At 44.1% G+C, this 22,644-nt stretch overlaps 1 protein-coding gene across 1 annotated transcript in view; it reads right to left on the bottom strand.

Annotated features, from left to right (window-relative positions):
- Positions 1–22,644, bottom strand: part of ARHGEF26 (Rho guanine nucleotide exchange factor 26) — a 452,167-nt gene that overhangs the window by 317,140 nt on the left and 112,383 nt on the right. The gene's annotated exons all lie outside the window — the stretch shown is intronic.

Raw genomic sequence — 22,644 nt, 5'->3', positions numbered from 1 at the left:
CAGCCTTTATTCGAATGGTGCCAGCAAGTGTGGCTGAAATTATGTCAGACATTTATTTATTTATTTTCTTGTATAGCGCCTGAATCAATCCCGGCAGGGATATCTCTGCGCTTGCGCTCCTAGTAGAAAGGCTCAAACATGATCATGTACTGTTAGCAAAAGTTTGTTAAGACTGAGTGAATAGATAAGTTTTAAGATTTTTCCTGAAGGATTCCAGATTGGTAATTTGCTTCAGTGTGGGGGGGGAGTGAGTTCCATAGAACTGGGCCTTTATAGGAAAGGGCACAACCACCTTGTCTTGTTCTTCTAAATCTTGGGACCTGAAGTAATTGGTGGCTGCTGGAACGTAAAGGGCGTCCTGGAGTGTATGGGAAAAACTTTTCCTTCAAGTATCTGGGTCCCGAGCCAAACAAACATTTATGTATTGTGCAACACGTCTTAAATTCTATACGTTGCCTTATTGGCAACCAGGGGAGCTGATGTAGAAGAGGACGAGAGGGGGTTCTGGGTTGAGCATTGAGGACCAGCCTCGCCGCAGTATTCTGGACCACTTGCAATTTTTTTTGTTGTTCCTCATTGGCTGCAATTAGCAAACCATTGCAGTAGTCCATCCTACTAATTACTAAAGTCTGGACTAATGTTTTCCTATAGTTATCGGGCAAGAATGGAAAAACACGCCGTAACATGCCGATAACGCGGAAACATGCTCCTGTCACTTGATTGATGTGTTCTTTGAGCAGGAGTGTTTGATCCAGACGTACTCCAAGATTTTTGACAACTTATTTCGGGCTGGGGACAGGTCCCAACTCCAAGGGCCACCAATCTGGGGACCATAGGAGAGTAGCCCCACCAAACAACATGACTTCCGTCTTGGTCACATTACATTGGAGGCTATTTCGTGCCATCCAATCTGACACTGCTCTCATCCCATCTGCAAAAGATTTTTGAATTGCGGGCGTAAGGGTCTCGAAGGGGAATAGGAGTTGGGTGTCATCGGCGTACGACCCCGGGGTGAACCCGTATTTTCTTACAATGTCCGCCAAAGGGGCCACGTACACGTTAGAAAGCGTGGGGCTTAGGCATGAGCCCTGTGGCACTCCCTTGGTGAGCTCCCTTAGAATGGAATTATGGGAGCCCAACTTGACTCCTTGTAGACGACCCGAAAGAAAGCTTTCCAGCCAGGACAGAGCTGTGCCTCCTATGCCCACCTCCCTCAAACGACGAGAAGTATTTCATGTGACATCGTGTCGAAGGCCGCGGATAAATCTAACAGCACCAGAATCGTTGATCCCCCTCCATCTAGTGACATCCTGATGTTATCGGTCACTGAGATGAGGGCCGACTCGGTGCTGTGATTGGGCCTGAAACCAGATTGAGAGTGGTCCAGGCCCTCCGCTGTCTCGATGTAATTTGACAAGTGGGTGTTCACATGCCTCTCGGTCATTTTGCTAAGGTATGGCAGGAGGGAGATGGGTCAGAGGTTAGAAAGGTCCGTCCATGGAAGCGCGGCATTCTTCCGGATAGGGTTCACCACCGCTTTTTTCCATTCCCCGGGCACGTGTCCTTCCCTGAGAGAATGGTTAATGATATCTTGGATTTGTGGTCCAAGAAGAGTACTCAGGGGGACCATCATTTTTGCTGGTAGGAAGTCGTCAGAAGATCCTGACTTTATGTGGCTGATGAGGGATGGGAGGTCTGATTCACCAACTAAAGGGAAGGTTGTCAAGGAGACATTTCTTTGTGTTGATGAGGAGATTGAAGTGCAAGTACTACTATGATTACTGGGGACCTTCATTATTTTCTCATATATCAGGTTGATTTTATTTTCGAAAAACAGAGAAATGTTGTCGCATAAGGATTGGGAGAAGTCATCTGGGCTGTCACAGGCTGTCGGTTTTACAAATGCTTGTAATATTTTGTATAATTCCTTAGAGGAATTACCTGCCTCTGCAAGTTGCTGTATAAGACTATTCTTCCGCGCCATCTTTATATTTTTGTAATAATTAGACTGGGCTACAAGATGTGCTCTGCCGTTTTCTTCTGTGCGATCTTTCCTCCATTTTTTCTCTATCTTCCTACAACCCTGCTTCTCTACTCTCAATGCTTTAGTGTACCATTTTTCTTGTTTGCTCACATAAAATTGTTTATGCAGCTTTAGGGGGGCAAGTTTATCTACTGCTGCGGTCATGGAGTCATTCAATTTAGCTAGGGCACCTTCCACGTCATCTGTGGACATAAGGTTAGGCCTTATCCAGACCCTCTGTAATTCCTCCACCGTTACTCTGTGCCACTGTCGACGGCAAACTGGTGGAAGGGTGTTCTTTTTAGGGCGTTTTTTCCTCTTCCAACAAACAGAATTTCAGCAAGAAATGATCAGACCAGTCTAGCTGGATGGTGGATTGGCACAGAATTTTGGTGCAGTTTGAAAAAAGCAGGTCTAGGGAATGGCCCCCTATATGTGTGGGTCCATTGTTCTGCAAGTCCAGACCTAGGGTAGACAGGTCAGCAAGTAAAGACTTAGTTTCGGGAAGCTCTAAATTATCTATGTGAGTGTTAAAATCTCCAAGGAACAAAAAATCTTCATTGGCTCTAAGGTGAGGAGCTAAGAGCTCCAGAAGAGAAAGAGTAAAACCTGAACTAGATCTTGGTGGGCGATAAACTAACGCCCCTTTCCAGGATGCTCTTGTAGTAGTAATAACTCTAAAAACAATTATTTCAAATTGTGGACAACATTTTTGTTCTGAAACAGTAACTTTTAAGTTATCTTTGTATACGATGGCTATTCCACCGCTACTTTCTCTGGACGGTTCATATTTAAAAACTTATACCCTTGGGGGACCCCTAGAGCTATAGCAGGTATAGTGTGGGGTTTGAGCCAGGTCTCAGTAAAAAAGCCCAAATCGGGTTGTGAAGAATGTAACAAATCCCATATTTGTAACTGGTGCTTGGGCAAAGAGCGAACATTTAAGAGTAAGCACTTTATCCCTTTTATTGGTACATTTGTTACGGTGATCACTCAAGAAACACAAAGGCTTCAGACGATCGAATGATGATCGCGGAGAGGTGACCGATGGAGGCTTATTCTTAACCAGCACAGCATTGCAATTTGTCACCCAGGCATCCCCTTGTGCAAGATTCCTATTTCATCCTGTCAAAAAATGTAACTGTGTACAGTTATGTAATTCAACTCAAACTTTCAAAGGAGGAGATGCATTGAAATCTAACAGGCAGCAAACCATTCAGGACTTTATTATCACTTTGATGGTCCTGCTGCGTCATTGCCACTGTGCCGTCTGCTGAAGAACCGCCAAGGCTGTGGTGCACCCGTCGGATTTTGATAGTAATCCATGGCGGGCGGTGCAGCAGCAGTGGACTGTTAGGCATGGGAGAGCCTAACATGCAGACCGCCGACATGAGACTGCCGACTGCATGTTCCTGCACGGTGTCCATGCAGGAACTGGGGGTGGCCCCCATGCATGTACCCCTATGCTCAGGAGCAGCCCACGGCCATGAAAGCCAACTCATAATATGCTTGGCACTGCTCAAGCGGCACTGCCAGGATATTGTTGCTCCTGACCACTGCAAAACCATACCTGGCAGATGCAGCGGTTTTGTGGCAGTACGATCACCAGAGTCATAATACTGCGGGTGGATCCGCAGTATGGCAGTGATTCAACCGCCACCACGAGTACAGCGGTCCTATGGACCACCATGCTCGTAATAAGGCCCTTAGTACATTACAGCTCAGAGTGTAATCTGGGCTTTAATCGCAAGACATGCCACTTCACCACCAAGTTTGAAGATAAAGGCTGTGATATATTCAGAAATGTTAGCATTGTGGATCAAATTTTGCCAAAAACTTTAAATTACAAGGCAGCAGAACAGCATCTGTATCAAACTAGTTTAGTTAAATTTATCATATATGCTATGGTCTAAAGCATGATAAAGTAGATGAATTGTGTATTTTCTGCAAAGTAAGAAGTACAGTAGACATTACTTCCCTACAGTGGTCTTTTTCTTGGGCAATGACTCAAGTCTGCTTTCAAAGAGTTACCAATATAATATTTGATACTGGGTATAGTCTTTTGTGGCACTTGGAGACCGGATGGACCAAGTTAATTTTTTATAGGCAATTTTTCGATTTCATGCATTTAGACCTTGATGGTTCATGTGCTTTACCCAAGATAAAATTACAATCTTCAACCACAAGGCTACTTTAAAGATAACAAAGGATAGTGTAACCTAAGCAGCACAAACTAGTGCTGCAAATGCAGAAACAATGTGATTTTGGAAAAAGCCAAAAATATTTTTCACTATCCGTTTTTATCAGTAGTAAGGCATGTATATAATTTTAAACCAAGTAAAGATAAGAATTGATTGATTTGAATAGGCAACGGGCATTCGTGATAGAACATGCACTAATCTCTATATATGAATCAAATGGCATGCACTGTATTAAAATGGCACACAAATGAAGTTTTGAAAGATAAAGTGAGGACAAGTATAAAAAATTACACAAATGAGTTGGTGACCAGCAAATAGAAATTACACGAACAAAGCTAGTGCTGAAGCAGAAGCAGTAGTAAACAAAAGTATATTTATACAAGAGCCAGGGCAGATGGGAGCTGAGCAGAATCCACCTTCCCCCTTCTGAGGCTTTAGTAACACTGTGAGTAACAGGAGGAGGAAGTGGTAAAGCCTCACTGTGGGCCCTCCTCGTTTTTTTCCTGTCTAATCGGCATATTCTGGAGAGGCAGGGGGAAAAGAAAGGCAGAGGCTGTGTATTAGGACATTGTCATGTTAAGAGCCACTTTTATAGGCCACTGCTGCTCCACGGTCTTCAATAGAACTCCCAACATTCCAATGTTCTAATATTTGTTAGTCATAAGGAAGTAAATTGTGTTTATGACTCACTGACACGCCCAGTGATGTAAGAGAAGGCATATGTCAAATAGCTTTTATTCCAAGGAGAAATTAGCAAGCTCCCCATTCCAATACTCCCACATACGTCTGACTTAAAACATATTCCTCCAAAAATAAGGTGCAAATGCGAGCATCGGGTGGTGAAACCCTAACTTGTTACATGACAATTTTTCAAAAGCGTGAAATATTCTGAATAAGAAATCCGATGAATATGCTCCACTGTTTCAAATATTTTTAATCAACTGAGAACCCACACCCTGTAGTCTTAGGAAGGGTTACACTCAACACAGTTGTATATATACACCCCCAGATGCATCAACAACCCATTTTGCGATTCCTTAATAGCGTAGCGAAAAACACCGATTCACTATTAAGAAATAGCAAAATGAAATGCATCAAGAAATCACGAAAGAAATAGCGATTTCTTAGAATTCCTTAATTGCGACTCGCAAATTGCGAGTCGCAATTAAGGAATACCTCCCCATTCTTTCCTATGTGCCTAGAGGCCCATAGGAATGAATGGGAAGACAATCTCAATTTGCAAATCGCAATTAGCGATTCGCAAATTGAGATTGCGATTTCAAGGGTGCAGGGGTGTCCAAAGGACACCCTGTTGCACCCCTGAAATTGATCTGTGCACGTATGTTGCGCACACACATGCCCTTAGGGCATGTGTGTGCGCAACATGAAACTTTGAAAAATGCACTTTAGTGCATTTTTCAAAGATTTTGCAAATTACCATGAAGTTGTACTTCATGGTAATTTGCGTGCCCTATTAGCGAATTCGCTATTTTTAAAACTTTCATGCATTGCATTTAAGGAATCTCAATTTGAGATTCCTTAAATGCAAATAATCGCAATTTAGCGATTTTTCAATTTGCGATTTTTGCATTTGGGATGATGCATCCCAAATGCAAAAATACCGGTCGCAAAGGGGCAGATTCTGAGAATCTGCCCCTTTGCGAGCGGATTTTTGTTTTATGCATCTAGCTGATAGTCTATGAAACTGTAATTAATTCTAGAATTAATTCTTATTTACTTTCCGCACGCTGCAAGCTTTAGATTTACAGAAACGATTGACCCATGAGAGGTTATGATCAGCTCAAGAAATAATGTCATGTTTTTTTTGACAGGTTTTCGCCATTTTGTAGTTCTGTGTTATTACCTAATTTAATGGCACTATATTTTTGAAGGGTGAACAGTTGAATTAATCTTCCCTGGATTTGAACGTTTGCCCTTCAGTTGACAGAGAGGTCTTTACTGACAGCATATTAACCACTCCTTCCCTCTGAGCTAGAAACAGGGATGATCCCCATGGCTGAACAAAGGACGCACACAGGAAAACAAATATACAGAAATGGTTTTTGTTTTTAACAATGGCTCTTTTATATGCATGCATTGTTCAGCTGGAGAAATGTCAGTTTCTATTGTTATTTGTTAGATCATTGTAATGTGTTTTGTTGGTCTCTGCCAGTGACACACTGTAGTATGTAAAAAGAAGAATAAATCCAATGACGAGGTAATCCACTCTGAATGTAGGTTGATTGGAAGAAAAGGACCCACGACCTACTGCAATATCCTTCAGACAGTTTCTCTCTAAGGTTTTAAATACCAAGGGGCAGATTTACAAGCCCCTTGCGCCTCTTTTACGCCGCCGGTGTGTCACTTTTGTGACGCAGCAGCGGCGCAAAAGATGCAACATGGTGCGGGGTATTTACAATGTGACGCAGCTGGGAGATGCGTCACGTTGTAAAGCCCTGCGCTATAAGGAGGCGTTCTGGCGCAGGGGGGGCGTTCCTGCGCAGGAACTCCTCCTAAAAGTGGCTGAGTGAAATCTACAAGATTTCACTCAGTCACTTTTAGGACAATTCTGCGTCAAAACCCTGCGCCTGCTTGAAGCAGGCGTAAGGCTTGAGGCAGCATTGGACAGATAGGGCACCCCCGAGCCTTGCTGGAGCTGCGTCGTGCTTGCGACGCAACTCCAGCAATGCGTCACCTTTACGGCACAGATGCGTAACGCATCTGTGCCGTTTTGCACCATGGTGCGCCGCATTGTAAATTCGGTGCACCATGGGTGGCGGAGCTCGGGCGCACAATAACTGGCGCATTCCTGGGGATGCGCCAGTTATTGTAAATCTGCCCCCAAAGTTCTACCCCTGACATTCTTAAAATGACATATGATAATTCTAAACACAACATTCTACGTGAATAACTTACCATATATTACACACACCCAGTGTGAAACGATACACTTGAATGTCTACTGAAGAAAATTATGATTTACGTGATTTGTCACGAATGGCGATTTAGGTGATTTCCAAGGAACACAACAATGGAGACATTAAAGTAAAAATTCAAACGCTTTGCTCCGTAATATATCTGTGCTAGATTGTGTACTGAAACAGCACGTTTAATTTAGCAGCTAAACAAAACAGGAAAACGACCTATTGTTAACTGCATTATACTGACACATAATGTATATTTCAATATTGGTTGTATATGGTTTCGTTCCTTTACTAAATATTTGAGCTTGCCAGCTCCTAGGACCAATGTCCCAGTTGTAAAGTGACAGACTACCACAGACTATGAGCATTTATTCATGTTATTGGCACTATTGATATTTAATATGAATGACAGAAAATCGACATTTTAAGAAACAGCTTATCCAAAACAAAAAATGCAGCCAGTGCTACCTTGACTTAAACCAATCTGCAAACAGTCAGATGTTACAAATGCATAAATCAGTAATGGTTGCATGATACTTTTTATTTCTGGTGTGTGCCATGGCTACTACATGTTTTATAATGTTACATTCAACACAGGACTTGTTGTATATTTCCACGTCACTGTTGTTCGTGCATTGAATTCACTAGAGTGCGTGATGACATGGAAAGGTCCAGAAAACATGCCTGCTTATCATCTAACAAGCGCTGTCAAATTGTGCAAACTAATACAACATGCACTTTGTTGTCATATTTTATAGGGCATGCTAACAAAATGGAGGAAGGACCATTCCCATTCTCTGAAGCTCTTTGAATAGACACTGCAGTTGAAATGTGGATACAGGAGATGACCTTACAGGTTCTGTAATCTATGCTAATATAATAAAGAGAGAGCCTAAACCTTTGAGGCGGGTAATCTCAGGAACCACAACACCAATCACAACACCCAATACAGCGTTGGAAAGGGCAGTTGCAGCAGAAGGACATAGGCTATGCAGACGCCCACCATATACATTTAAAAGGTAAAAGAACCGTGCCAGCAAAGTAGTCCCTTGTGGGCGTGTCTGCGTTGTACTGTGGGTGTGTGCTGGGGGCGTGACAAACGCTGTGGGGTGTGGTACGTTCCGCCCTTCATGCCATGTCTCATATTGTGTGCTAATCCCACCCTGCTCCCTTTAAAAATCCCTGCACCCCATAATCATAACCCACCCTTACTCCTTAAAATACCCCAACATCCTTAAACACTAACCCATCTTAACCCTATAAATATACCCTGTACCCCAAAATCCAAACCTATCCCTAAACCTTAAAAATACCCCTTTACCCCAAAACCCAAACCTAGCCCTGAACCCTATAAATACCCCTGCACCTCAAACCCCAAACCTACCCCTTGAACCTAAAAAAAACCCTGTACCCCAAAACCCAAACCTATCCCAAAACCTTAAAAATACCCCTTTACCCCAAAACCCAAACCTAGCCCTGAACCCTATAAATACCCCTGCACCTCAAACCCCAAACCCACCCCTGAACCCTAAAAAAACCCTGTACCCCAAAACCCAATCCTAGCCCTGAACCCTAAAAATACCACTGTACCCCAAAACCCAAACCTAGCCCTGAACCCTAAAAATACCCCTGTACCCCAAAACCCATACCTATCCATAAACCCTAAAACTACCCCTGTACCCCATAACCCAAAACTATAACTGAACCCTTAAAATACCCAAACACCCCAAAACATATACCTCAGTACCCCAAAACATATACCCCTCTACCCATACTTGCCTTATCCAAACATTAAAAAGAAAACATGCTTTTACCATTCATGCATTTACAACGAATTTCGTTGTAAATGTATGTGTGGTAAAAGCATATAAAATGTAATACCATGCGTTATAATGGCATTGCGGAGTCATGGTACTTTCATAATGAAAGTATGCGGAGTGATGGTATGCGGAAAGAAAGTTGCAGAATAATGGGTGTTTACCCTCCCCCGGGTAAGTACATTGGTGGCACGGCGGCCCACATCTCCAGCAACATACTCATATTTTTTCACCACCCATTTGAAAAATGCACAGGTCTCTCTCATTGATGGCCAGCACCGACATACAATTTTAGACACACCTCCCGCCACAAGTTCTAGAATTGCGAACTTTAGAGCTGGGGAGCTACGTTCGAATCTCGGCATCAGCTCAACATCCTGTGATTCCAGGCAAATCGCTTTGTCTCCCCGTGCCTACCACAAATGAATGTGTTCTTCTATAATGTAAATTGTGCTTATGCCATGTTGTCGAGTTTGCGCTATATAATATTGCAAGGAAAAATAAAGTAGGGAAACTCGAGTTCACACACTATTGAACGCGCACTCTTAAGTGCATCAGCAGTGCACTGTGAATCGGAGCGTTTCACAGGCCTGTCACAGATAAGAAATGCTATCAAAACGAAATCCTACAAAACAATATACTACTGGCCGGCAGCAATTCATACCCGGACAACGTCGGGACAGGCTGCTAGTTACTCTTAATAATTCGATAAAGGGAATGTTTCACAGTCCAGTAAAACAAAAGAAGAGGGTGAGTTGATCACCTTTCACTTGTAGGGGAAGTGCATAAGAATAGTATATGGGTTAAAATTGTTTGGGGTAGGGTTAAACACAGGAATAGTTGCTGAAGGGATGTTGAAATACAGAGTTCCACCTTCAGGCCTCATTGGATAATAAAGGTGTGTGATGAAGTAAGACTTGCTACAACAAATAAACACACACAGCCATGTTTTTAGATAGGTGGTAATAACTATGATATGATTGGGGTGTTATCTAACCTTTGCTTGAATGTGCATAATACTTGCTGAGCTGTTCATTAAATATAAAAATATTCTTATTTCTATTATGTGTAAAAGAATAGCGTATAATAAATAATCGTACAGTATAAAACCCCAGTCCTTCTACTCATTTTGGGGATCGGGGTGAAACCCTTTTATAACTCCTGCAGTTGAGATTGTCTCAGACAGATTTCCCCAGACTCCAAAGACTCTTACTCATATAAGAACAACTCAGGAGGGAGAGATAACAAACACCTGATGGGTTTCTTTGTATCTGAAAAGGTTGCAGTACCTTTTTTAAGGGTCAGGAAACTTTACTGGGAGTGACCCAATAATTTCGGGGTAACATGTCAATATTTCGTCTGGCATGCTCCATTTGAATATTTTCACCTTCACTATTTAGGTTCTTCTAGAAACAAAAATAAACTTTAGGTCAAAGCCCACATTAAAGAGTCGTTCTCAAGCCATACGTCTATTAGGTAACAAGGACAATTTTATGAATATGCAGTGCTTCATTTGCAAATGAAATAAGTGGACCCTCGTTAGGCGACAATTACAGCTTTCACCACCAATTGCCCCAACCGGTGCTGCCAATCAAAAAATTAACCAACACACTCCTAAAAGTGTGACAAGTCAGACTATACCAGGCCCCCAAAGCTATAAGGATGCCGTGCGCTGCAGTTATTTGTCATTTTTCGTCTATAATTAATTAATAAGCATAAGTTGTTGTACTCATCTCCAAATTAAACTCAGTGCCACCAGGTGTGATGGTGTTAACAATTAAATGCCAGTGCAGAGCACCGGAAACCACTGGCTCAAATTAAGCACTGACTATGTGGTAGAGTTGGGGAGGAGTTGGTTTGGGAAGTCACGTTTATAAAACTCGAGGTCATAGCCAATCCTTGAGGATAACACATTCTATTAATGCATGACTAAAACATGGATTATACCACCATCTACACTTGCTTCTCGTGTTCAAGTACCAAGGGGCATATTATCGCCAAGTAGCAATATTTATCGCTAACTAAACTTAGCGACATTTTTTCTATCGCCGTGCATCGCCGGCTTTTATCGCGGAGATAACGTGCTATTAGCAGCGTTTATCTCAAATGCGGTATAATTTTCCGGCGTTAGCGGCGAAATTTGTGAATATCGCTGGTAATCCAGCGATATTCACGCATTATCGCCAATGGGGACTTAACCGGAATATCCACCTCCCATTGGATATAATGGCTAAGAACTGGTCTGAGCAGGTGTTCGTTTTCAGCGATATTCGCGCTTAGCGCAAATTTTTTAATCGCTATGCCTGCGTTGATAATAGGCGATAGCGATGTTAGCGGCTGCTTTCAGTCGCTAACAGGTTGGGTACGCCCATTTTGCATGTCATTAGCAATAAATATCGCTGACATGCAAAGGGGGCCCCAAACCACTCGCTATCGCCTAGAAACTGTCACTAACTGCTGTTAGCGACAGCTTGCTAATAGGGCGATGAAATTATCGCTACTTTGCATCCGAAAACGGCCGCTAAAGCGGCGATACTTTCATATCGCCCGCCTTGATAATATGCCCCCAAATTACTCTTGATTAGATAGCTCAATTTTTCATGCAGCTCTGAATTTCTAGTGGCCACAGACTCTCCAGTATCTAACTGTTCGAAATAATCATTGATAACACCTTTGCTTCAACAGTAAATAGTAGCCGAGGAAAGGCACATCAGCCTGATCCATGTGCCAGATCACGCTACCTTCTTCTATGAATTACAGACACAATTCATGAGTATCACATTAATATATATGTGGCAGAGGCCACTCAGGGTTTACTGAGTGACATAACCAAACCAGTGCCACCTTTAGCCTAAACTAATCAGAATGACCCTTTAAAATGGCGGATCCTGAAATTAGGAAAGACAAGAGATATTGGCTGCCACATTGCTATTTCACAGTGTAGCTGTTGCTAAAAAAAATGCTCCTTTTGCGATTTATGCTGGTTACATTTACTCGCATCAATGGGACAAGGCCAAAACTACCCAAACATTGGAAACACTAGAAGCAGCCGCGGACAGGAAACCTAAACACCCAATTCCTGCTCATTGAACTGCACCTCAAAGGCTTCTCCCTGCAACTGGTGCTTTGTGTACTGACATTGGGATCTTTACCCATAGCAGAATCCCAAACTCAAAAATGCACATCAAAATGAGAACACATGCAACCTATTTTGAACAGTCACTTCACATCTTTAACCAATTCTGCCTTCTACTCAATTTCTAAGTCAATGTCCAAGCCTTTATCCTACTCCACTTGATGGTGGCAATACCCAGTAGAGAATTCTATGAGGTGATGTGGCTTCCCTGAGCTGTAGTCGCATGCCCTTTCCCCCAGTAGGTTAGTTGGTGTAGAGCCACAGCGATGAATGCTCTCTCATATGTGCACTCCACAAAGTGGGTCTGTAGAAGAGAGAAGTTCACCCAGTACACTTCTTCTCTGCATGACAGTACGTTTTCAAACAGAAAGTAGATGACAGGAGGGCACTGATCTTTCAAACAATGGAAAAGGCAAGATTGTTAGAGAATCTGACTACTATGTATGTTTGAGCTTGTCGGATGCTGCCTTATAACTGGGGGGCACTGTGGTGGGTTCTTAAGGGATCATCACTAGGAGAGCTTTATCAGCCATTTTCGCATCACAGCTAGGCAAACAGGCCGTCAAGAGCTTCAAGATCCTATAAAAGATATTCATTTGTGGCGCAATTGTCATTAGATTCCCTTACAAGGGCAAACTAAGAGAGTGCACCAAAACGGGTGGAGTTTGGGTTGAGGAAAGAGCAGGTGATGCAATGTTGGAGTGGGCGATCCAATTTCTGCTTGGGAGTATTTGTTTATTTATTTTCTGAGCTTATATGGCGTGCAGCTACCCCCAACGGGGATGTCCAGGTGCTTGGAGGGCAAAGAAGGGAGTAGACTCAGGTGAAATTAATCACTGGAGAAGAGCCACGTCTTGAGGTCTCGGCAGAAGATGGATTCTGAGTTAGTCAATCGTAAAACCAAGGGTAGGCTATTCCAGATTTTGGCAGCAACTACCGCAAAGGCTCTGCCGCCCATTCTGGTGCGATGAAAGCGGGGGGATGAGGAGTCGTAGGTGGTTGGATCTGAGAACAAGATTAGATTGGGCTTGCCTGAGTCAAGCTCTCAGATAGGCCGGACCCATATTTCGTAGTGGTCTGAAGACTAAGATCATTGTTTTAAATTGGATGCGTTTAGCCACTAGGAGCCAGTAGAGCTTCTGCAGGATGGGGGAGTGTCGGTAAGGGATATTGTATATCAGCCTAGCTGCTGCATTCTGGACTCTCTGTAAGCATCTGATCAAGTAGGCAGGAGCCCCTGCGTACAAGCTATTAGCGTAGTCTAAATGGGAAGTAATACATGCATGAATAATGGTCCTCCATGAGTCCTGAGGGAGGAAGGAGAAGATTTTTCTGATCATGCGGAGTTTTCCAAAACAGGCTGCAGATACTTGATCAATTTGATTTTTGCATGAAAGTTCGCTGTTGACCCCCAAGTTCCTGGCCGATGTCACTGGTTCGGGAGGAGGGGATAATAAAGGGGTCACCAAAGTAAAGGAGGAGGAGGGCTAGGTTGGTTAAAGAATAGCACCTCTGTTTTATCCGAGTTTAGTTTGAGGGTATTGAGGGCCATCCAGGACGAGATGTTGCGCAGGCAGCGACAAAACTTAGAGAAGGTAGCTTCGGAGTAGTCTCTGAAAGAGAACACTAACTGGGTGTCGTCAGCGTAGGAGATCTCACGGACTCTGCAGGCTTCAACAATTTGAGCTAGGGGGATAGATAAACGTTAAAAAGTAGAGGGCTAAGTGCGGAGCCCTGTGGGACACCACAGTTCAGTGGTTTTTCACAGGAGACAGAGGACTGCAAGGAGACTGATTGAGAGCGGTCAGTTAGGAATGATCTGAGCCAGGAAAGGGGGGGGGGGGGCTGGATTCCGAGGCTGAGTAGTCGCTCTATCAAGATCTCATGGGAGACCATATCGAAAGCCGCAGACAGGTCGAGGAGCACTAGCATGGCTGCCTCGCCAGTGTCTATGGATTCACAGATGTTTTCCGACACCTCCAACAGGGCGGTCTCTGTGCTAAAACTGGGTCTGAAGCCGGACTGAGAGTTGTGGGGGAGGTGGTTGGCTTCAAGGTAGGTGGTGAGTTGTTTTTGGACAATTTTTTCAAGAACCTTCGCTGGTTTAGGTAGAAGGGAAATGGGGCGATAGTTATTAAAAACTGAGGGGTCAGCATCAGGTTTTTTAAAAATAGGTATAAGCATGGCCTGTTTACAGGCAGAGGGGAAGATTCCAGTCTGTAGTGAAGTGTTCCAGATGGTGATCAGCGGAGAGATAATGAGGGGGGCAACTAAGCTAAAAAGTGAAGCCGGGCAAGGGTCAATGGGTGAGCCAGATTTACAGGAGAGCCATTTTTGAAGAGCAGCTTTGTGGGAGATCGGGGAAAAGGAGGTGAGAGAGTGCACAGTGGAGGGTTCAGTGATGGGTTCAGGGTGGTGCAGGGAGGGGTCGAAGGAAGAGTAGATCTCAACAATTTTATCATGGAAAAAATTAGAGAGGTGGTCCTGAGTAGGGGGAGTCTTACTGGATAGGGCATCCGGCTTAGCAAAACCTTTTACAATTTTAAAGAGGGATTTAGATGAGTTGCTGGCTGAGTTGATCTTCTTAGCATAATAGTCTTTCATTTCTGCGCGCTTTAGTCTGTGACAGTTCTTAATGGCAGCTCTATATATGGCTTTAGCCTCCAAACTATAAGTGAGTCTCCAGCTCTGCTCCAATGTTTTTCAGCAGCTCTTTGCGGCTTGTAGTGCGGGGGTGAACCAAGGGGCGGAAGGTTTAAGTCTGGTGGAGACAAGTAGTTGGATACGGGCAACCTTGTCAAGAGCAGAGGAGAGCCAGTCGTTAAAGCCAGTAACAACATGATCCAAGTCTCCACTAGCCCATGGCAGGAAGTTGTCAAGGGCAGTGGCCAGGGAAGAACAGGTGACCTTGCACCATTTTCTGCCACACTCCCGGATAGGGGGGCTGGATAGGAGGTGGAATAAAATAGAAACTAAAGGGGATCGGAGAATGGTCTGACCAGGGGAGCGGCAATGGGGTAGTAGTGAGGAGGTTGGAATTGTTTGTGAATAGTAGGTCTAGAGTGTGACCAGCCCGATGAGTGGGGCCCTTCACCCTTTGCCTGAGATTGAGGCCATTCATAGTTTCTAAAAGTTGGCTAGCTCTACAACAGCCTACGTCATCGACGTGAAGGTTGAAATCGCCGAGAACAGTGAAGTGCGCATGTTTTAGTGATAGATCGGCCACAATGTCATAGAAATCTACGAGTGGTTGTGGTGGGGAATTAGGGGGACGATAGAGGAGTATTCCAGCCAACACCAGATTGGAGGTGGAGGATATGCAAAAGTACATTGCTTCCAAAGGACTAATATTGGTGATAGTTCTGGAGGATAATTCCCAGCCGTGTCTGAGTATCACAGCAATCCCACCACCTACTTTGCTATTAGGTCTGTTAAAACCTGTGAGGTGGTAGTCTGGTGGAAGAGCTAGCTTAAGACCACGGTTAGAGGAGTCCCTGATCCCTATTTCGGTCAGAAACATAATGTCCCTGGCATGGGTTGTTAGGGAGAGCCATATGTCATCAGAGTGGTGGGGGAGCGATTTACAGTTAAGAAGACAGGCTTTTGGGGATAGGAGTACTGCACTAGACCTGCGTAAAGTTGCTGTGAGGGACCAAGGAAGCAGCTGCTGAGGGTCAATCTATCAATCAGGGGCTTTTAAAGCATGATAATCCGCTGTAAGGGTCCCAAGGAGCTGGGGTATACTGTAAAAAAAAATGTTATGTACAAAATTGTTATTTGAATGATTTAAAGACATTGACAATTCTGATGTGCAGGTACATTACTTTGGCCTTTTTATATAGCCAACGTGTAGCTGGACATCCTGCATCCTGGGGGAATGATGATGGAGGAGAACACGTACTGAAGGCATTGATGGGTGCATAATCACAGTTCCAGAACCAGTGATGGTCCAATGCTTAGTATTTTGCGCCAGACAGGTGCCGGAGGTCACCGCCACACAGTAATGGATCCTGGTATTATCCATGGATGCGACTGAGTAGTAGGTGAAACTATGGCCTGCGCATGGGGGAAGTGATGAACACGGTGTGAAGCCAAATAAATATATGCATGATGCCCTCAACAGTTATGCACAATAGCTGGAGTGGTCATCCACCCTTAAATTGAGGTCACAAGCAGACAGGAATAACTTGATACTGACAGGAGGAGCTGAATCACTTCATTGAGTTATAGTGGGAAATGACCTATAAGCTTGTGGGTGGGGACAGTTGACCACATCTATATATAGCCTGATAGAACCCCTGAGCACTATGCATCTGGATGTTCATAGCAGGTGCTGAGATATCAGTGTAAACCGTGATGAAATGTACGCTGACTAAAGCAGGACTGTATGACTTGTATGTCTTGGCTGAAAGTCTCAATGTCACCCTTACTACACACTTTCCAATGAATTCCATTCCTTTCTTACCAAACACCATTAATTGTTTTATAAAGTAAACACTAAAATAGGTTTCCAATGGATCAACAAACACTCCCCATGATAGATTATCAACCCCTCTCCTCCTGAAGCATATCCCACTGATCGTTTTACTCTGAAGCAAAGTGCACATGGTTACAGGTGAACCCTTATTTAATAGCTCCAATGAAAATCTCTGTAATAATTGAAGATTAGATATAAAGTCTGAGATCTGCAGTATAGCATTGTTGCCATTACCAGAGACTAATTACGTGAAGGTAAACCGATACAAAGCAATTGTAAAGATATGATGAACAAACGTCTTCCTTCAAGAAATGACAACATGTGTGCTTTTAGTAGACAATGTACTATAGCTTAACCACTTCGATGCTGATGACGAGCTCAGCTCGTCATCAGCTACGGCGCTCGTATGCTGATGACGAGCTGAGCTCGTCATGTAACGCGGTATTTTGAAAATAGCCGCACACAACGGGAATAGCCGCCGCAGCGATGCGGTTAAAATGTCATGCACCTCACACTCCCATTAAAGAGTTTCATCAAGGATTTTCAGCCCAGCACTGAGGAACAAGAAGCAGGTATCAAATAATCAAAGAACAACCAGCTCCACCTATGAAATAAACCCAAAATGATATAGCTGGATATGTAAAAGTTATTGCAGAAAGATGAATGCTGTTTCATTAAGGAGCCAGACTGTGTACTTAAATAAGAAACAGGCCTGAACTTACATGAGGAGAGAGTCTGTTTCACACCATCCTACTTCTCTATCTGAGATGAACAAGCTACCATCAAGGCTTGTGGAGAAGTGTGGCTCACTGGTTAGAGGAGGCAGACCTGGAAGCAGAGGTCAGCCCGGGACCAGGGTTCAATTCCCGGCTCGGCGGGGTCTTGAGTCCTAAAAATGTCCATGGACTTGACAATTCTCGCTCCGGTGCCTACTCGATTCACGGGTTCACACTCTGCGACTCTGGGCAATAGCTTGCTTAATCTCCACAACGGCCCCTCGCGGCGGGATGCCTGGCTTTCACCTTGCGGATACCCTGCCGGGGTTATCTCACAGGGGAATACCAGGACGGGTTCCCTAAGCAAGCACTTAGAAACCGCTCGGTGATTTGCGCTATATAAATTCCTGTACAAGGCTTCAATGCACATGTTATATGAAGAAACGAGACCTAATGCTAGGAGGTAACCATGGTTTTCACCCTTCAGGAGTCTTGATTCTTTATGTCACACTCAAGACACCCGAGCATTGGAATACACAACTGAGGTGCACATACAGATTGGCTCTGATGAAGCCATAGTTGTATTTGCTCAACCCCTTCTGATTCTGCCCCAAGGAGGGAACAGTCGCTACTAACCTAGCAGTCGTGAGGGTGATGCACAAACACCTAAGCTACTGCCTACATTTTTTCTGGTTATATTCTCAGCTGTTTTGCAGGTTTCAATTGACTGCTCTTTGAGTGCCGCTTAGTTGTGTGGGTTTTCCAACAACCCTAACCACCCCTAATCAAGCTGAGTTAGAAGCTGATTTCCAGAGAGCAAAACAGATCTCCCCACCTCCTGAGCACTATTGTAAATGTCTATGTGTCAGCGCGTGCACTGCTGTGTTTTAACTGAGTTGTAATGTTGTTCCGTGCTCCAGAGAATCACCCTCTGAACAGGTCCCGCGGAGAAGGACGCGGCACACATGTGCCATAATCGAGATACGAAACACTAACGATAATCCCCTTGATGAAGGCCACAGGCCGAAATGCATCGGGAATAAAAAGCCTAAAAGAATGTTAAACTCAGCACCAGGAATGATGCATTTTGGGAATTGAAGTCCCATGAATAAAACGTGTGAAGATTAACACAAGAATAAAGAACATTTGTAATAAAGTACTTTTATTTATCATTTAAATGTGGAAACCTTTTGGTAAGGACTGATCCTGTGCCCGAGGGACATCACCCACTTCCGTGGAGGATGCAGAAGGAGCACTATTGTAAATTTAGCACGTGGGATGCAGTGGAGTGGATTTGTGAATGGGGCCCAGCATATTTCTTTAACACCTATATCATATATCTATCAACCTGCTCTCTCCATCCATTACTTCTGAGACATGCCCATCTCATCAAGATGTACTTTACTAACACGATAGTCCGTTTTTGTCTCCCTGTGAGTAGGTTGTCCCCACTGTTCCATTATTTACTGAAGCCAGCACTTTGCTGCTGTTGGTAAGCCTAGTCTGTGCTTCATAAAACTTTCAGATAAATAAAATCCACACAGGCCATTCAGGGTCAACTTTAGCGCTGGTGGCGCTCCGGCAACCATGTTTGTTGGTGCCTCCCAATGACCTTCTTCTCCATGGAATTCCCCATAACCACCCTTTAACAGTGCCCCTTAAGTCTCCATAACCTCTCTCTCTCTCACATGCATTTCTTTTGTTTTATAGTGCCACTCATACTAGTGTAGGGTGTCAGAGCACTTTACATCACCCACACACGGACAATGAATCATATGTGTGTAAATCAGTGTATAGTAAATGTTACGTGCGAGAGAGGACTACAAGGTTTAGGAATCACATGTCATCCATAATGGTAGGCAGTATAGCTTAAGAGTGCTTGGTCTGGAGAAGCATAAACTAAAAATGTAAGATGGATGGGGGTTGTCATTACTAATAAGAATTGATTTCTACCCAAATGAACCTTTTTAACAACATTAGGATAAGGAAAAACTGGGAGGGGAAAATCCTAACTCTCGTACCTATACCTTACAGTTTGCATGAAGCTCCCTGAGGACAGTTAATAGCGACTGTTCTATATTGGAATTTTAACCTATAAACTGCAAGTAACAAAAGGATACCTCTGGAAAAAGCAGTAACCCCTGAACTAGCAACATTATATGCACTTTGTGATCTGGGTGGTGCACCTGCTTTGCAGCAGGCATATTAACTATCTGCACTACCTTATAATAAATCAAAACTGCCACTAGACTAAACTCCGATCTCTCTCCAGCAGGACCATTAATCACCAGAGCTATTTTGGCAATTGTATTGCTGCCTTGAAAATAGCTGGAGGCAAGGAACACAGCAGCAAGTGTTTTAAAATCATAATATATTTGAAAACACTGCACCTCCCAATTTCAGTGCCCAGAGTGGTGGCACCGGTCACACTGCCCTAGAGCCGGCCGGAGGTCAATTTGTTTTGATTGCAGGTTTGTGTTGCACCAACTTTTCCTCAACAGGTAAAGACTGCATTCATGGCAGGTTTAGAGGCAACAACACTGCCCTGGTAGGGATGATTTGTTGGTGCAATCCAAGGTCTTATGTGCTAAAATTACTATTTGTTCCTGGTATGCGGTGCAGAAACCATATTTGCTGCACTGCGTTGTAGAAGGAGAAAACACATTGCAAAATCATAACAACTGAGATTTGTCTGCTGCTCCAGTCTTCTCCAGTGTTGGTGCTCTAATTATGTTGCCTTGCTCGACAAACAGCCTCACACCTTGGTGCAAAGGTGAAAAGGCACTCCGTAACATAAGATTTGTACTGGAAGAGCACCTTTCCAGTACAAACACCTAGGGTACGCACATTTTAGAAGGATTACACGCCTTGGATATGTACGGTGCACTTCACAAGAGATGCAGTGAATGGGTTTTTGTATGAAATGAAAAAAACATTTCCCCTGGTTGACTCCAGCTTCAAGGAGGCTTTCAAATTTGACACAAAAACTGGACAGGCTCTCTTACTACATTGTGCTTTGCGCCAAAACCTTTGGGTGTTTATGATGATCTGCACAAGCAATGCTCCCTTTGACGTAAAGCGATGCAAAGCCGAATAAATAACTTTTTGCACTGAGAAAAGAGTACCCTTCCAATGCGCCGCTTTGCCTCACTTTGTGACAGTGCACAGCCAGCGGTGGCTCCTCCGTTAATGCAGAGGATCGTAGCCCCACTACTCTCTCAGCAGTGAGAACATGGAAAATAAAACAACATATTATCATTTAATTTTCCTCGCTGAGTCGTGTCTAATACGGGGCAGGCCCAGGCCATCTTAATGGACAGCCGTAGGGAGGAGGAGTGGTGGGCACTGCTGCAAGTGCGCATCTTAGGACGGCCAAACCGACATGCACACTTAGATCTCTCCAACAGAGTTGTGCTGTACAGCCGGGTGGAGAACTGACACAGGCCTTTTATTTTCCTCGCTGAGCCGTGTCTAGAACGGGGCAGGCCCAGGCCATCCTAATGGACAGCCGCAGGGAGGAGGAGTGGTGGCCACTGCTGCAAGTGCGCATCTTAGGACGGCCAAACCGACATGCAAACTTAGATCTCTCCAACAGAGTTGTGCTGTACAGCCGGGTGGAGAACTGACTTAGACCTTTTATTTTCCTCGCTGAGCCGTGTCTAGAACGGGGCAGGCCCAGGCCATCCTAATGGACAGCCGCAGGGAGGAGGAGTGGTGGGCACTGCTGCAAGTGCGCATCTTAGGACGGCCAAACGACATGCACACTTAGATCTCTCCAACCGAGTTGTGCTGTACAGCCGGGTGGAGAACTGACACAGGCTCCCAGGGCCTGACTGAGGGTCAAACCAAACCACACAGACCAATCCCGGCGCTTCTCTTATGCTGGGCGCTATCAGCATGAGAACAGTGTCTGGATTGGTGTAGGGAGTCTGGGAGACTGTGCATGGAGTGCCGGGAGTCCAGAGGAACAGAAGAGCAACGAAGCGGCGGCCGCCAAGTAAGTGCTATTTTATTTCGTTTCTTCTTTTTCTCCCCCTTTGCTGCCCCTGTGCTGCCCCTGTGCTGCCTCTCTCCCCACTTTAACCCCTTCTATGCTCATGACGGAGCCGCTCCGTCATGAGCCTCGGTTGAGCTGTGCTCATGACGGAGCGGTTCCGTCATGGCCCGCTCGGCGCGCCTGCGGGGCGCGAATTTCGCGCCTGCGCTGGACGTTCCATTGAGCGGGCGGGGCCATGACGGAACAGCTCCGTCATGAGCACAGCTCAACCGCTATGTAACCGCTATGTAACCGGGTATGTAACACTAAAATCCTTAAGCTAAGCCGAAGACAAAAGTATTGGCTTTGTCAATTCTTCTTTTATAATACTAATAGAATGCTGTCAGCGCATTTCATGAACTAAATCCTGACTGTGCATCACTGAAGGAAAAAAATTAAACCTTTTTTCAGTAATGTGGTCAAAAATGCACATATGCATTGACTGCACGCACATGCATTTCCTTGGGAGCCATTCACGCAACATTTTATTCTAATGTAGAAATATATCTTTTCTCTGTTAAAAAAATCCTAGTTTTAAATATTTATACCCAAGTCGCATAATTTATGGCAGTGAAATATCTTGGCATTCAGATATGTAATAAAAAAAACACAGAAATGGAAAATCATTGTTACTTCATTAATCAGTTGTGGCCACAATTTCCATCAACCAAAAATAAAGTTTCAATGGAATGACACTCTCCCTTTGGTATTTCCTGTCCTGCGGTTTTTATCCAGGCACTGCACAGGATACAGGAAGTGAGAAATATGATCCTTTATTTAGATATGAATTTAATGTAAGCTTATGGGGTTATGTATTCTAAGCACAGAATCTGGTCACTTAGGATGCAAGTATAATAAAGTGATGGGAATATTGTACAGCTAGTAGTTACATGCTTTGCTGACTTCCTGTCAGAGCTGGTTCTGTCAGAGAGAATTAAGGAATTCGGCTTCTTTAGAACTACCTCCAAGTGCTTATTTGTATTTAATTTGATACATTATTCATTTATTACATCATGAATTATTATACAACAGCTAAGAGCCTTTGGGCGACATTTGCAAAGTCCTTCATGGCCATAGGCCCATGTTTATGCTGAAAATGGCTCCACTTAAGCCCGTCGAGTATTAAAAACAAGCATTTGCAATGCAATGGTCTCGGCATCATTAAAGGTAGAGCTTTTGGCATTGCTCATGACATTTTTTTTTTCTTTAAATCACAAATAATCGGCATTGTCATTAACATTGCCAATACACAGCACTCTGCACTCAACAGCACACAATGCTCTGCACACTCACTCTGCACATAATGCTCTGCAC

This window comes from Lissotriton vulgaris, chromosome 11 (genome assembly GCF_964263255.1).
Source record: "Lissotriton vulgaris chromosome 11, aLisVul1.2, whole genome shotgun sequence".
NCBI lineage: Eukaryota > Metazoa > Chordata > Amphibia > Caudata > Salamandridae > Lissotriton > Lissotriton vulgaris.
This window is presented reverse-complemented; position numbering and strand designations above follow the sequence as displayed.